We start from the raw sequence: 16,656 nt of genomic DNA on the forward strand, positions 1-16,656 counted from the left end.
CAGACAATCCCCTCCGTACTCTGCCCCTTCTCTGTCCCTCGTTTTCCTTCTTTTAAACACCTTTGCGTCAAACATTCCAGCAACCCACCTCCTCCCCCTCCTCCCCCTCTCTCCTCTCCACTTTGTCTTCACCTCCCTCAGCCTGTGTTTGACGGTCAAAGCGAGGTTCTGAGTCGTGCTCCTGCCGCCCCCCTGACCGCACGCGCGCTGACTCACACCACCACAGCGGGACCACGCAGGGGCAGGATGTTCCCAGTGCATCCAGTTTGAACTCTTAAAAGCCTATCGCGTGTCCCTGGCGCGGGGGTCGCGGACGGACGACCTCGTCGTGTGAAGGGTGCTGCGTCTGGATAGACGACCTCGCCGCACGCGGTCGGCCGCTCTCGGTTTGCGCGGACGACCATTAGCGACCGAGAGGAGAGGGAGACTGAGAGGTCCTAACGATCAAATGATACCGGGGCTATTTGCACTGTAAAGCCGCACCGCGGGACATGAGCAGGCTTGCCCATAAGCCTGTGAAACAGAAAGGGATCAGAACAGAGGGCTCCCGGGCCCATTACCTTGAAAGCTGGCTGTGTGAGTGGAGACAAGGTGCCCGAGCCCAGCTTGTCTCATTTCCAATATCCTCACACACAAGTTTATTTCTAAAGTAGACCTGCATGTGGCCTGTCTGAAGCCTCCGGAACCAACAGGGGGTTAGGGCTGTGTGTGTGCGTGTGTACGTGCGTACGTGTGTGCTTGTGTGTGTGTGTGTGTGTGTGTGTGTGTGTGTGTGTGTGTGTGTGTGTGTGTGTACGCGTGTGCGTGTGTGTGTGAGAGAGAGAGAATGAAGACCACATTCAAACAAAATCCCTAAAATGAACCACACGACTTTATTTCAGTAAATGCAGACGAACACATTAGCGGGAGTTCAGATAAAACACAATCTTTATTGTCTATTGCTTTATGGCAGAAGTTTTCCCTCCGCTTCACCTACGATGCCATGGCTTTTGCCTGCATCAGCGGAGATCCTCGATGAGGATGATAAGAAACAAACAAGGGACGGACTGAGGTGACGTGACAAAAGGTCAAACTCATGTCAAAGGTCGAGCGTAGGGGTCAACCTGCATAAAAGCATCACTGGATGAAGAGCTTCGCTCAAAAACAACACCCATACTGCCAGAGATCCAGCTCTTAGCATCAGTAATCGAAACCTCTGTCTGTCCTGGTCTCTCACCTGTACGCTGCTGCGCTGTGCAGGTTCTTTTTCGGCATAAGCGTATCAGCCCTAGAGACCCTAGAACAGAGGCGTAAATGAAAAGGTCAGAAAATCAGGGAAAAAAAAAAAAAAACCCAGGCGTGATTTCACCAGCAATACCGCCACGAGGCAACAGCTGTCTCTCCAGCCACCTCTAGAGCAGGAGAAAGGTCAGCGGAATGACATCCACACGGAAAGAGAGGTGCTTGAAATGCACTTTCGCAGTCAAAAAAGATCCCGGCCGAGACACCAAAGGGATTAATTCACAATGCATGAAATCGCGTCGTGACAAAAAGCAAGACCGGGGCGAAAGATGCGGTCGAAGAACGGAAATGTCGAGACAGACCTTAATGCGCCCCCCCCCCTCCCACCCCCCCCCCCCCCTTCGTTCCTGTTTCGCGGGCAGCAGATAAATGAGAAAAAAGATAGCTTCTTGTCCTGTTTCATTCACCTCGCTGAAACGAACAATCATATCTCATTTACCATTCAGCTGAGGGCATGTCAGTGCAAACAAATAAGCTCTGTTCACTTACTCATGTCTCTGCATTGGCAGCCTATCAGCATGCCACAATCTCCCCGGTGATTAATGTTGACTGCTGAACACCCATATGCAACTTCATCATGTCGATGTTTGCACAGTGAACAAATTCATTTATAATAATCAAGCGTGAATATTCCCCATCCATGATGCAATTATTTGTCTCATAGATGTGGATGTGGCATAAACAAAAACATCAATACACACACACACACACACAGAAACAGACACACACAGACAAATGGCGCACACGCAGGCACAAAGCAATGGTCCAATTCAGACCTGTGAAACCAAAATTCGTCTCCGGAGACGTGGTCTCGTCTGGTTGAGCAGATAGGCCCGGGAAAGCTGTTTACTCCTCCTCACACAACTTCTCACTCCTCAAACACATACAGCACAGGAGACGCAGCTTAACACATCAGCTATGCGGAGACGGCCCACCTCCGTACGTCTCTTTCATGGAGCATGTTTGTCACCCTCAGTGCAGGTGACACAGCCTGCACCTCCTTTTGGACTTTTGTTTTGAAATGTCTTGTGCCCCTGTTCCGTGTCTGTCTCCGCCCCTCACCGGATTCTGCTTATCCCATTTATTAACCTCGTTTTACCCTGGTTAATTTGTACCAATCATGTTTCCCCAGTTTAGTTTTCCTTTCGTATTTAAGCCCCTGTGTTTGACCTGTCCTTTTGTCTATCGTTGTTTGTTTTCGTTTGAAGACGCTGTTTGGCTGCACTGTTTATATCCAGTTTTGGTTCCTGTTTGCACCTGTTTATTTGTCTACATTTTGTAAGTAAAGTCCTCCTGTTTTGTCACCACCATCACTGTGTCTTGCGTTTGGGTCCAGCTCCACTGCACGCCTGACACCAGGAGACACTTAAGCAGTTTAAACAGGTAGCAGCTCTACCCTCCCCTTTATCTCAGAGCTCAACTAGGGAGGGGCTGTTTTAACAAATAAAACCCACTTCCTTTGCACTCTCTATCTCTTAAGGCGGTCCCTGATAAGATTCATCGAACATTCCCGGTAAAGAGAAACACTAAAGTGTTTTATAGAAACGAACGCACGTCACATAACGATAACCCCCCGACTTCTTCCAAACGCTTTCCTGTCAGCGGAAATTCGTACCCCGAAACTGTTCCGATTACTGTCAGAGACGCACGCTCACTGTTACAGTCTCACCTGTACCGGCTCTGCCTCTCCAGCGAGGCCTCAGCCCGCCGGCGTCCGGCTGTCTGGTTAATAACCGCATCAGCGGCTGAGCTAACATGATGAAGGGGGACTTCATAATCAGGAACATAATGCAAACACATATATCTTCCCGATCCATAAAATCTACGCTGATTTGATTAACTTCTCGTGAATAACTGAGGCTTTTCCAAACACGTTCCGAAAGGCCCATGAGCCCAGCCCTCATCTCGGACTATTACCCCATTACTCTCGACATGTCTTTAATCTCTGAGGGGGCCGTTGGCCCCTCAGCACGTCAGCGCCGAAAGACGACCCTTTTAACGTTTTCTTCCAGAGAGATAAAACAGAAGACAGGCAATCGACTCGTCAAACAGCTCGGGGCTGTGGTTTAGCTGATGTAAAGACTGAATAATTCATAGCAAATCGTTTAAACACACATTCATTCTTCCTTCAGAATCACCCTTCCTCACACTTCCTTTCCGTGTTCAGTCTGTGTGTAGTATTCTCACACACGGACACATAGCTCTGTGATGCTTTGTCTCTGTGTGTGTGTGTGTGTGTGTGTGTGTGTGTGTGTGTGTGTTTGTGTCTCTCTCTCTCGGTGGCTCAGTATCGATCTGTTCCCCTTGAATCAGATCTGAACCTGGAGAGGTGTCAGACAAAACCGCGAGAGCTGAGCATGCTGACCTGGTTCTGCTTTGTCTCCAGTAGTCTGTCACTGTATCCGCTGATATGGATAAACAAACACATTAATAGGTACATAAATACGTATGTACAAACATACAATTCCAGCTGTGTGGCTTTGCTGGAATATACATAACACCTAATATCTAAAGTCCATTCCACTCCATGGCTGACGCACTTACAATTTACAATTTACAATTTAGCATTTAGCAGACGCTTTTAGCCAAAGCGACTTACAATCAGTGCGTCGGTCGGATTCCTAATACCTCATAAGCATACATCGCTAAAAAGACTGAGCGTCAATTTACTCCTTCATATTGCGCCCTGGAATTCTTAGACAAACATAGATCCAAGACAAGGTTTTTTTTTTTTTTTTTTTTACTCTGTTGTACGGTAACACCAGAGAAACGCCGTCGACCCCCTGATAGACTGGGGTCATTTTAGGGATGGCAACGATTCGTTAATAGCGTTTGTAACGCCGTGGGTTCATAACCTTTATTGACTCGTGTGTTAACGGCAAAGAAAACAGCATCGTTTTGACTCTGCAGGCGTTCTCTGATACACCGTCCTCACAGAATGAAAGCTGGAAACTCGCTCCTTAAAATCCAACCTGTATTCAGAGAAACCCCCTATTCCCCTTAGCCGAGAGAGAAGAGAAAAAAAAAGAAAACCCTTCAGAGTGAAGCCATTAAACAGAGTAAAAGCTGAAACACACTCATCCTGTTCCTGGGGCTTTAAGTCTTGAGTAGGTGGACAGAGACCTCATCTGTGAATGTTGAATTTTCTCAGCACAGCCAGAGGCAGCGAGAGACCTACGTTTTCAGCCTGAGAATCTGAAAAGACACATTTTCGAAGGGACACTTTGGCAGCTAAACGGCATGGGCGGCTCCCGCGAGACTAAAGAAAAAACAAAACAAACAAACAAACAAACAAACCAAAAAAAAACCCTATTATGTCAGTTTCAAAAGGCGAGAGATGAGGAGTAAACCCAGAATCGAATAAATACACACAGCACAGCAACGCAGCAAAATACTGAATCACCAGGTATTTCACAACTACCGGAGTCAGAGTTCCTCAAGAGTAGAATCCAACAAAGAAACACACGCGTCTACTACAACCAAATACGCGCGAATAAACAGCAGCTTTCTCTCGGTAAAGACAAAAACGAACATTATGACCACGAGTGAAATGTGCCCTCACGAATTCACGCTGACACTGAGATGTCAGGGGAGCATCCGACCCTTGACCCTGAGCCGGGAAACGAGGCACAGCGTCGAGCCGAAGCGAGATCGAGTGGAGATGAAGTGGCAGGTCGTCGGGGGGGGGGGTGACAGAGAGGTCGTCTAACGCCAGATACGGCAGGATGAAAGCAAATGAGGGAATACAAGGGGCCTGTGAGCCTCTTGCTTTCCCTGGTCAGACATCCAGAAGCTTCCGGCAAAGTCCCGCTCGGGCTCTGAGTGTCAGTCAGGGAGGGGGGAAGGCTGAATAGCCCTTTTAGCACCCCTGAGGTTGGGCCCACAGTAATCAGTCAAGAGCAGTCGTCTCATTAAACAATCAGAGAGAATCACGAACAACATAAAGACAGACAAACGGCGGCTACCTAACGACGGAATAACTCGATACAGATGGCTGACGAGCGTCGGAGGAAAAACACCCAAGACATCTACGATCAACTTTTCGAGACATCTGAGGTTTTAATTTAAGCCTCTACATCACTGAAAAGGACAATAAACCAGATGTCTGTTTTCCCCACATTTGATTCATGTCACCTGAGTTTTTCTAATGCAGAAACTACAGCATGCAGTTAATCAAGCAAGATGAGTTCACATTCAGCATTGAAATGGCCTTACGCAGAATGCCTACAGTGAGGAAGATTTCTGAGAGCCACCTTCGCCGTCACTGTGCGTCCGCTCGCGGCTTGCGCCAGAGACTGTGTAATTATAAACATATTACACAACGGATAAAACATTATCAGATTCTGTCTCTGATAACATGGGATCACACTGACACAGGAGGGCCAGAGAAGGTCAGCTCGCTTAGCGTCAGAGAGAGAGAGACTGTCTGTCTCCGCTCTCGCTCTTAGAAAACAGATGGTTTACAAGCAATATGCAGCTCTCACTAATCCAGCGTCTGCCTGAACACACAGCCCAAGACATGTGAGCAAACGCCGCGTGTCGTCTAAAAACCCAGAGCGCAAAGGAACATACGGAGTGTTCTGCACGGAAACCAGGCAGAGGCTCTCCAAAACCCAAAGAGCCAATAAGAGACCCCTCTCAGCTCGCCTAGTCAATCCCAAAACCAAAAGAGCCAATCAGAAGCCTCTCGAGGTTCAGAGAACCAATCGGAAAAAAAAGTTCCTGTCGACTCCAGAGGGCCAATCAGTGTCAGGACAGCGCTGAGAGGAGCCCGCCCTGCGGGTGGGGTGCTGGAGCGGGCACCCGTGGGGCTTGAGAGTTAAGAGCCGCAGTTCTGGTTTGATTAAACCCATGCGTTATCTAACTTCAGTATGGGGCGAGGACAGGAGGAGACAAATGGGATGTTAGCATGGCAGAGGGCCTGGCCAGAGATAACACAGATGAATGCTGGGCATTAGCAGACAGCTGTCCTCAAGCCGTCTGACAAGAGTGGGTTATCTATGACGGTACGTTATCAAGACCGACCGCTGCTAACACAGACATATGGTCTGTGAGGGCGGAGCCTGCTGCCGTCGCCATGGTGACTGTGACACACGCTCTCAAGTGCTCCGGTACATCAGAACTGATTGAGATGCCAGAGTCAGCGGTCTCACCCCCGGCTCGGATTTGAGCCAGGTGTTTGATTCCAGGGTGTGTGTCAAGGGAGCTGGAGTCAACTCAGGGGTCAGATTAAGGAGTTTATTCAGGAGTCTAATTACAGGCTCTGATTCAAGTCACCCGTTGAACTCAAGAGAGCGTTTAATTAAGGAGGAGGGTGTTCTGAATCTGATCTGATTCAGGGGCCTGATTCATGCGTCTCATTTAGGGGTTCGTGCAGACACACACAGCTGTATGACAGCAGATTCAGATGAGCCACTGGTCTCAGCAGAAGAGAGCGAGAGAGAGAGAGAGAGAATTCACTTACTTCTCCTTCGCTGGGAAATATCAACTGAGTCATAGAGTGTGGGATAGGAATGCTGTTGGACTCCAGAAACTATGAGTTAATAAATAAGGAAGATAAAAAAGAGAAAAAAAGAGAGAAAAAAAAGCGGAGAGAGCTATGAGTCATGTCAGTACTCCTACCTTTCTCGCGCGCCGTGATTCAAAGCTATTCAAAACTCAATGCCAAACAGTCACAACTAACAGTGTCCAACGCTCTCTTGCAAAATGGGAGAATCGTCTATTTTTAAATGAAGGCAGCAGCTGTAACGGAAAAAAAGGACAAAAGAAAAAAAAATCTCACGGTCACATTGCGCACAACTCTCGGGCGGTTCCATTTTAAACCGACGGTTCCAAGAACAAGGTGGATGGAACAGAAACTGGGATGTGGAGATTTAAAAATGCTTAAATGTGACTGGACATTAATGGAGCAGGACAATAAAAAAACCCTGACCACTCTGATTCAGTAATGTTTTGAAAGCCCACTATTTCATCTTGAGGACGACATAAATGTCTAAATAACAAAGCTGAACGGCGTTACCGCTCCGTCTCCACTGTCGCATTAATCATATGAAGGCTATTTAGCGCTGTCCACTCATATGCACCTCAGCCCTAACTGAGTTTAGACTGAAAAACAGAAGGTGTGTACAACAAAACGCTCTCTGTCTTAGTCTCTCGTTTGACAAATATCAAAGCTGAGCAGCCCAGATAACTGAAAGATTTAAACAAAGGCAGTCAGTTCAACCTTTTTTTTCCCCCTCTGATTCGTTTGGTCCAATTAGACCGTCGGCCATAAGGAGTAGAGGAACTGGAGGTATTGTGAGTCGGGACCTATCACTTCATACCTGCTTTTCCTCTAAGTCTGACTGACAGCCAGTCTGTACTAACACAGGTCTCCTGTATCAGATCATTAACTGAACACATCTTTGGCTTTTTCCATCAAAACGATGACCAGATAATTCTGAGAGATCAAACATCGTTTGTTTTTTTCTTGTGAAAAATAATGACAGGGAAGAACGCTGGCAATATGTCTCTTCATTAGAATGTCACTGAGGTCAATAAATGATCCATAAACCAGAAAAGAAACGGAAAAAAACAACAGTCTACAGCAACTATCAGGTTTTTATAACCTAAAAATTCAATCACTGTGTGAATAGGCCTACATTAAATAAAAGTCAGTTGAGGGAGAGGAGGTAGTGAAAATACGAGATGTTGATTGCATATTATCACTAAACTGGACGAAGGTTTTACCGTTTGTTCAGTGAGGATGGCCAAGACATTCGTGGTTTTTTAAGTCCGGGACGATGTTTCTCCATAGTCCTGTTACAGCACAGGTAGCGCTCGGTATCTGAGTGATAACGCTGCTTGATCCGGATGTGTGTCCGTGGCTGTCTCCACAAGTGTTTTGGTGGTTTGGCAAAGCCAGCACCTTCCCGACTAAGCGCTGTGCACTCCATAGCCCTGCTTCTCTGGCACAGTCACTATTAAACCATGAACGTTTCAACAAAAAAAGTATTAAAGTTAGAGACAGAAACCGTTCGTAGCGTATTTTAGCTTCAGTCAGGGAATTACGACTTGCCTCGACGTTCGAAGAGCTGTCCGTTTTGTGTATGGTGCTGAAACGAGGAAGTGGCTCGTCGGACTGAGAAAGTTACAAAGACCAGCGGGCGAGTTTGATGTCAAAGTTCGCTTAGCGGTACAACAACGTTTTCGTTTCTAACTAATCCTTTTTAATCCATTTAAACAACTTGTCAAAGTTCGATCCGAACACTGAGATCACCTTCCCTCTCTGAGCGCGAGACATCCACACTCAAAGGAATCAGACACGCACTGAGCACACGAGCGGCTCAGTGCGAGGAAGTTCAATGCGCTTGCAGACATCGGCTGATTATAATAACACGGCTAACCAATCTGACAGGCTGCAGCCGTGGACGCGCATTACATCATCGAGCGAGAAACATGACGCTGCTCCAATTCCCAGCGCTCTCCAATAAATTACCTTTGAAACCAAAACCGAAATCTTATCTCATTTTATTCACGGGTTTATGTTGGAGATTATATGTTTACAATCTCAGGATGGAAACAGAGTGCCAAAGAGTCGAGTGAACAAATCAACAGTTAATAATTAAAAGTGCAAGACGAACGAGGGCAACACAACAGCAGAAAGCCATTAAAACATCTGCCTGAAAAAACAAACAAACTTACAAACAAACAAACATAAAACCAGACAACTAACAACACTGTGCACTTCCAGGCAGGAGAAAGGCAATATCGAAGACGAGGCGAACGTTTTGTCAAAGAGGGGCCGCAGCTGACACCTCTCGCGCTCATTTGCGTCTTCACTCATGTGTCACAGCGAGCGATCGGCGCTTTGGTAAACACGCCGGGCAGAGAGGAGCGCTGCAGTAAGGCACGAGAGAATCAGTCCCACCTGAGACCGCGTCCTCTCCTGTTCTCCCCCGCCCCCCCGCCATCTCTACTCCCCCCGGCAACCTGACCTTTCACCACCTGCTCTCCTGCCATTTCACTCATGAGCAATTAACATTCGTTGGAGAAGGAAGTGGTGGGCTCTAAGCAATGTTGTTGTTTTTTTTATTGTTATTTAAATGCCGTTCGGCCCCTGCAGGCGTTTGAATGAAGAGGACACAACCGCTTTTTATTTTAAACACACACATGCACACGCACACGCACACTCACACACACACACACACACACACACACCAACTGGAGGAGACCTTCCATAACCAAATGCTGTCCGACATGAAAGGGCAGCTCGCAGACACAGCTAAACTTCTTTTCGACTAGAAAACGTAGACTCAGTATTGTCTGTTCATCAGCTTCAACTCTTTTCCACCGATTCAAAACTCACACGTTAATAATTATCGTAGCTGTGTCGACATAATGTATTTGAAACGCCCTGTGTGTTAGCGCTGCCAAGAATGTTTCATCAGCGGGACGATCAGAGCGCGCGCTTCTTTCCTGTCTGTGCCTGTGAGCTCGCTGCTAATGAGCGTGCCTTCATTAATTCGAGAGCACGGAAGCTTTGTTAGGTGATAATTATTAATTATAGACAAACATCTTGTCTATACCCTGTTGTGACACGATTACATATGACAAATCAATTGACCACAGAGTCAAAGCCAATGGAACAACCCACACACGATTTGAAGCGAAGCATTTATACAACACTCAGTTACACAGGCCTGTGTCGGAGAGATAGCAGTCCTGATAGAGGTCTATTGAGAGAGGACAGGGTTGAAACAATATTTGTGTGTGTTTACGTGTGTGTGCAATATTTGTGTGTGTGTGTGTGTGTTTGCACACGTGCATGTAAAAGGTCAGCTGTGTACATGACTGTAAATCTGTATCCACTCACCAGCTGTTCCATGTGGGTGTATCTGTGCGTGTGCACATGCGTATGAGTGTGTGTGTGTGTGTGTGTGAGTGTTTGTTTTTGCAAATGTAGGAGGACATTTGACTGACAGTATACTGTTCCACTGGGGATGCCTTCTCAAACTGGAGTCAAAATCATAGTCTCCGCTGGTCATAGTTATTGCGTACGTGTTTATTTTTAATCAAATATATTGCTGTTGTTGGTAAAACTTTAAGTGGGAAAGTGTTTTTTGTTTAGGGTTAGGGTTACAGGGTTTGGAATTCTTACTTTTGTTATAATGGTCAATGGGGGGTTGGGAGGGGGGGGGATCCCCAGAGTGTAGCATACAAGTTATGTGTGTGTGTGTGTGTATGTTTGTGTTTGTGTGTGCCCACATGAATGACAGTGGCAGTACGCTGACTGTATATTCACTGACCAGCCGTCGGACTCCGTGTCTGTAACAGTTGACAAACGCTGCTGCTCGATGTTGGCCAGGGCAGACTTGTACAGAGCTTCCAGATCCAGAAGCTTGCGTGTGTCCTGTGTGGAGTGTCTGCGGCCCAGAGGGGGGAGGAGCAGAGGCCCGGAGAAACGGCGACGCACAGCGCAGCTCGGGCTGGGCACGGAGTCCGGCATCGTGAACCCACCCGAGTTACGTCGCCTCTACGGTCCGAGGAAAGGACGGCACACACACACACACACACACACACACACACACACACACACACACACAAACACACACACACACACACACACACACACAAACACACACAAACACACACACACACACACACACAAAGAAGAGAGGGTCAACTTCAAATTGGGAGGTAACATTTATTAAAATAAATATATATATATATATATATATATATATATATATATATATATTTTTTTTTTAGTAAAACTGAACTTTTGGGCACCTACAAACTGGCCCTACAGGCCTTAAAGGGTAATGTTACCTCTGTTGCCTGCAGAGTAAAGAACACAAACAGAAGAGCCAACCTAGGGACCTTTTTCCAGCGAACAGGACTTTTAGACACCTGTGAACTTGCCCGAGAGGCTGTGTTAATTTTGTCGGGGTGATTTTGATTCAGTCTTTTGACTAAAATATATATTCGTCTTATGTCATAGTTTAGTCATTTGATCATCATAAGTTTTAGTCTGGTTTTAGTCAACAAAAACTACACAAGTTGTAGACAAATTTCAGTCAAATGCATTTTTTGTCACATTTTAGTCCGTTTGCATTTTTTAAATTAAATTGTTACAGTGATTTCATCAAACACACAGATCTTCTCAGGACTGTTACATTCCTTAGGTTTGACTCTTGAGGTTTGTGTTGTTTTTCCCACTGATTTTGCACCCACATTGTCTGCAGTGTGTTTTATTTTCAGTTTTATTATAGCTAAATTGTGTCTACAAATCCACTCTTTTTCTTTCTTTCGAGAGTAGCCATGATTTGAGGTGCCAAGTTAACGTTAGTTAAAATGTTTAATGTTAGATTTCCAGAGGAAGAGGGATACAAAGTTTAAATTGACCTAACTTTTCATTCTCACAGGAAATAGCAATCAAATTTCATGCAAAGTGATATATCCAACAGGAAGATGATGGGGGTTTTTTTTTCTCAGAAAGAAAATGGGTCTGGTTCCATTTCACACTCATTCGAGGCGGAAACACCACGGTCACACAGCACAACAAACAGACCTGGAATCAAACAGGCAATTAAAGTATAACTGAGGCCGCGTCCCAATTCTCCTCCCTGTTGCCCTTCCTTGTGACCTTGCACTCCTAATTAACAGAACAAATAGCAAATAGTACACACAAGCACACGCACACGTACGCGCGCAAACACACACACACCACGCACACACAGACACACAGACACAGACACACACACACACACACTTTCTGGACCAAGTGTCACAGAGAACAAATCCATTCTACAGAGGTTTTAGTTCCCTGATGGTGACAGGCTCTGTTTATTGAGGACAGGCTTCCCAAAAGACTGATGAGCGTGAAGTAGAGCTATCGACCCTCTGTCCGTCTGACTTTACCATCAGGCGTCTCGCGGGTTACTCCTCTCGCCGGGCTGTCGTTCCGTATCGACGTTCTGCCTTTATTTTAAAACCCTCAGACCCTAGCCGTGCGGTGGTGCAGGAGTGCAGAGTCACTCCGCTGACTTTCCCATCAACAGCCAATTACAAGGCGCCTGTTCTGGGAGCCCCTTCACAGGCAGTGAGTGTAAAACGACCTGTTACGATTCTCAAACAGAGAGGGCTCCCAAATCGTCCGAATGAGTTTATTTAGAAACACGACAAAGACTGTGCTCTGACTCCACACGCGAACCAAAAACGCTGGTCAATGTGGCTGTGTGACTGACGCCAAAAACGCTGGTCAATGTGGCTGTGTGACTGACGCCAAAAACGCTGGTCAATGTGGCTGTGTGACTGACGTGTTTGAGTTATACTGATAGATTACAACAGGTAGAGAATTCAATCAATAATCAACCAGTACTAGAGGAAGAGTCAGTGCAGTTTCTGGGTTACGCTGTGTGTTAAACAAACACACACACACACACACACACACACACACAATCTTAAGTGCTGTGGAAAGAGGCAGTATAAAGAAAGTAATTTTCGATATGAGCTGTTGTAAAGTGTCTGAAGAAACAAGACTCACAGTGAGAATTTTTGTTAATAGAATTATCGGCATTGAGCTGAATGTGTCATAAAACCACATGATGACGGTAACACATGAAAGACAGAAACTCATCTAACGCAGATGTCAGACCTTTCTCACCAGACTGAACAACATGCAGTGGCAGCAGGAGAGAGAGAGAGAGAGAGAGAGAGAGAGAAAGGAGAAAGGGAGAGGGATAGAGAGAGTGAAAATAAACAGAGATAGACAGAAAGGGACAGAAAGAGGGAAAAAAGGGACACAGAAGAGAGGGATGGAAAGGCAGAAAAATAGAGCTAGAAAGAGAGACAGAGTGAGAGTGAGAAAAAAAGAAAGGAGAGCAGAGAGAGAGAGAGAAAGTGAAAGAAAGAGAAGAGAAGATAAGAGAAGAGAAGGAGGGAGGAGAAGAGGGGACAGAGAGCGAGAGAAAGTGAAAGAGAAGAGAAGAGAAGAGAAGAGCAGAGAAGAGCAGAGAAGAGCAGAGAAGAGAAGAGATGCAGGGTGGAGAAGAGAGAGACAGAGAGAGAGACAGAAAGAGAGAGAGAGAGAGAGAGAGAGAGACAGGCGGTGACAAACACGATGATTAGGACCAGTGTCGCTGCTTCCAAAGCCCCGGGCCCCTCACGCTGTGTGATTAACACTAAAACGCCATTCTCAGCATAAAACTGTCACTCCTGCGAAATGGGAGCGTAGCTGCTGCCACGGGGAGTCGCTCGCTCCGTAACGCAGTTAGTATTTCAAACGCGAATGAGGGGGCTGATGCCGAGGGGGCCATCTCCCCACGAGCCGCCGGCCGCACTTCACAAGGAACGCTTAGCAATTAATGCCAAAACCCCTCTGTGACTGGAGAGCAAAACAAACTCTTCATTGATGTGATAATGGCTCCCTCTTAATAATCACAGCCTGAGATGATCAGAACAAAGCAAATCTCCCCACACCCACTTTCAAAAAATACAAACGCAAATCAGACTACATTAATATTAGACTCAACATGAGTATTTTGTTTATGAGTTAGCGCGAGGTGACTGGAGGGTCTAAGCTAATTAAGTAAAGCAAAATGATAAATCAAGCTACTTACTCCAAAAAAAAAATATATATATATATAACTGAATGAAGGGTATAATGAGAACAAGACTGAAAATAGAGAGAGGGGGAAAGAGAGAGGGAGAGAGAGAGAAGGAGAAACAGAGAGGAATGGAAAAGGAAGACAAAGACTTAGAGAGGGAGAGGTTTATAACAGTGTAAATCAGGGTGTGTGTGTGTGTGTGTGTGTGTGTGTGTGTGTGTGTGTGTGTGTGTGTGTGTGTGCATTCAGTGGATTCCTGGCTTTGACCTGGCTTGCGTTCCGTGGTCTCTCTGTCTCAGTACAGGACACACACTTCCTAACAGGCCTGCTGAGGAAAAGCTGTCAGGACCAGGGTTTGGCAACAGGAGAGCTGTCCACACTGTCACACTGTTCCATCTGTCAACTCTCCCATACAGGCATGCTCACACACACACAGAACCACACATATATGCAAATACATGAACGCAATCACACCCACACACACCCACACACACACATACACACACAAACTCTCTGTCCCTCCCTCTGTCAGACACACACAAACATACACATACACACACAAACTCTCTCTAACACACACACACACTTTTAGTTTCTGTCTTTCTCTCTCTCTCTCTCTTTCTCTAACACACACACACACACACACAAACTCTCTGTCCCTCCCTCTGTCAGACACACACAAACATACACATATATACACAAACTCTCTCTCTAACACGCACACACACACAAAAACATACACATACATACACAATCTCTCTCTCGAACATGCTTTCATTTTCTGTCTTTCTCTCTCTCTCCCTAACACATACACAGACACAAACATACACATTAGCAATCAACTAATTGTCAAACACACACACACACACACACACACACATTATCAATCAACTAATTGTCTCTAATCAGTCTCTGAAAATTAAACAAATAATATTCAAACAATGAAAAGCCACATGTAGCAGCTCCCTCACACCCTCCCCCCCTCCCAAAACAATCCTCCCCCCCTCCCAAAACAATCCTCCCCAGGACTGAAGGGCCAAAATCCTGCTGTTGTTAATATCAGCCAACTGCTGTGGTCTGTGATTGGCTCAAGAGTCTACAAGCCTGCTTTCCAGCAAAGTCCCAGCCTGTAATTATGAGGCGAGGGAAGAAAAACCAGTGGGAGACTGAATCATACAGGGCTTGCTTCAGAATATCTGAGTACTCAATTCTTTCCTAAAGCCCAGTCGTTCCCACCGCACTGACGCTTGAATTGTTTCCTCACTTGTAAGTCACCCTGGATGAGAGCGTCAGCTAAATAAATGTACTGTAATGTAATTCAATTTAACCCATGTCAGAGAGAAGACAGAGCTGGACTACATAGAGAGAGTCAGAGAGAGATGGAGAGAGACGGAGAGAGAGAGAAAGAGAGAGAAGAGAGGAGAAGAGAAGAGAAGAGAAGAGAAGAGAAGAGAAGAGAAGAGAAGAGAAGAGAAGAGAAGAGAAATGTCTATCCTTTCATTTCTTTGGTCCTATTGGGAATAAAACACAAAAAGGAAGTTAAAAGAGGACAATGGAATCAGGGTCCCTCGAACACACAGAGTGAATCTTTAAACCACCACCACATACAAGACTGAACGGCCACCCACTATCATCAGTCAACCAGTTAAGCCCAGGACAGTTACCACACACTCTAACTGGTCAAACCGACAGTTCAGAGATGGCAGTCAATGGAATCACTAAATATCTTCCATTAGACATCATGTGTGTGTGTGTGTATAACAATGTCACAGACAATGACATGACACAGCTATTATTCTATTCTAACGCTACGACCCGTACTTGTGTGAAAAAGTATTCTTGGTATTTATGGACTGGGCTTTGTCCCAGTGGCATTATGTTCCTCTTCTTCTTCACTGTTCTCCCGTGGAGATTCAATTGTAACAGGACCAAATGTGTTGAAGCCGTCCTCAAACAAACCTCACATGAATGCCTTACAGAGACAAAGACAGTATCGCGGTTTCCCTTACGCAGTAAAATCAGTGGCCAAGGGAGCATTGTCACAAGGGAAGGGAACATTGAAGAGTATTGGAACGGGACCAATCAGTCAAATACACCACACAGACGTTTGTCTTAGGTGTGGCCTGATTGGGCTGTCCGCCAGGTCGACTCCCACCTGCCAAACCACTAACCTAGCATTCTATTACCCACAATCCTCAGTGCCCGTTAAATCACAGAACAACACTGTTTACTATACCATCTTATAAATACATTAAATCCTCTGCCTTTAATCTGATCTTAGTTTTTCTGCATTCAAATTATAAGATGAATGTTTGTTATGTATGTTTGTTGGTTTTTTTGTTTTTTACTAAATACAAGTATGTTGCTAAGCCATCTTCAAGGAGACATTTTCTGTCTGTTTTCTCTTGGGGACCACTGACATCATATTAAGGGCTTTTGCTGTCTCTGTCGTATGTGTGTGAGAGACCGTGTATGTATCTATGTTTATGAATTTGCGAAGTTGTGTGCATGTGTGTATGTTTGCGGGTACTGCGCAGTTGTGTGTACGTGTTTATGGATTTGCGAAGTTTTGTGTATGTGTACGGGTACTGCGCAGTTGTGGGTCACGGCACCAACGTTACCGCTCTGCGCTGTGCTCTACACTGGGCTCGAACTGGCGACCCTCGGGATGGGAATCAGACGTGCTAGCATGGAGGCTAAAACCCACGGGCGCTAACATCAATCGCTAGCGCGCCTCTTAAGGTGTTAGGGGAGTGAGATATACTCACTGCGTAGCACTCTACTC

Source organism: Chanos chanos, chromosome 9, assembly GCF_902362185.1.
Source record: "Chanos chanos chromosome 9, fChaCha1.1, whole genome shotgun sequence".
Classification (NCBI taxonomy): Eukaryota; Metazoa; Chordata; class Actinopteri; order Gonorynchiformes; family Chanidae; genus Chanos; species Chanos chanos.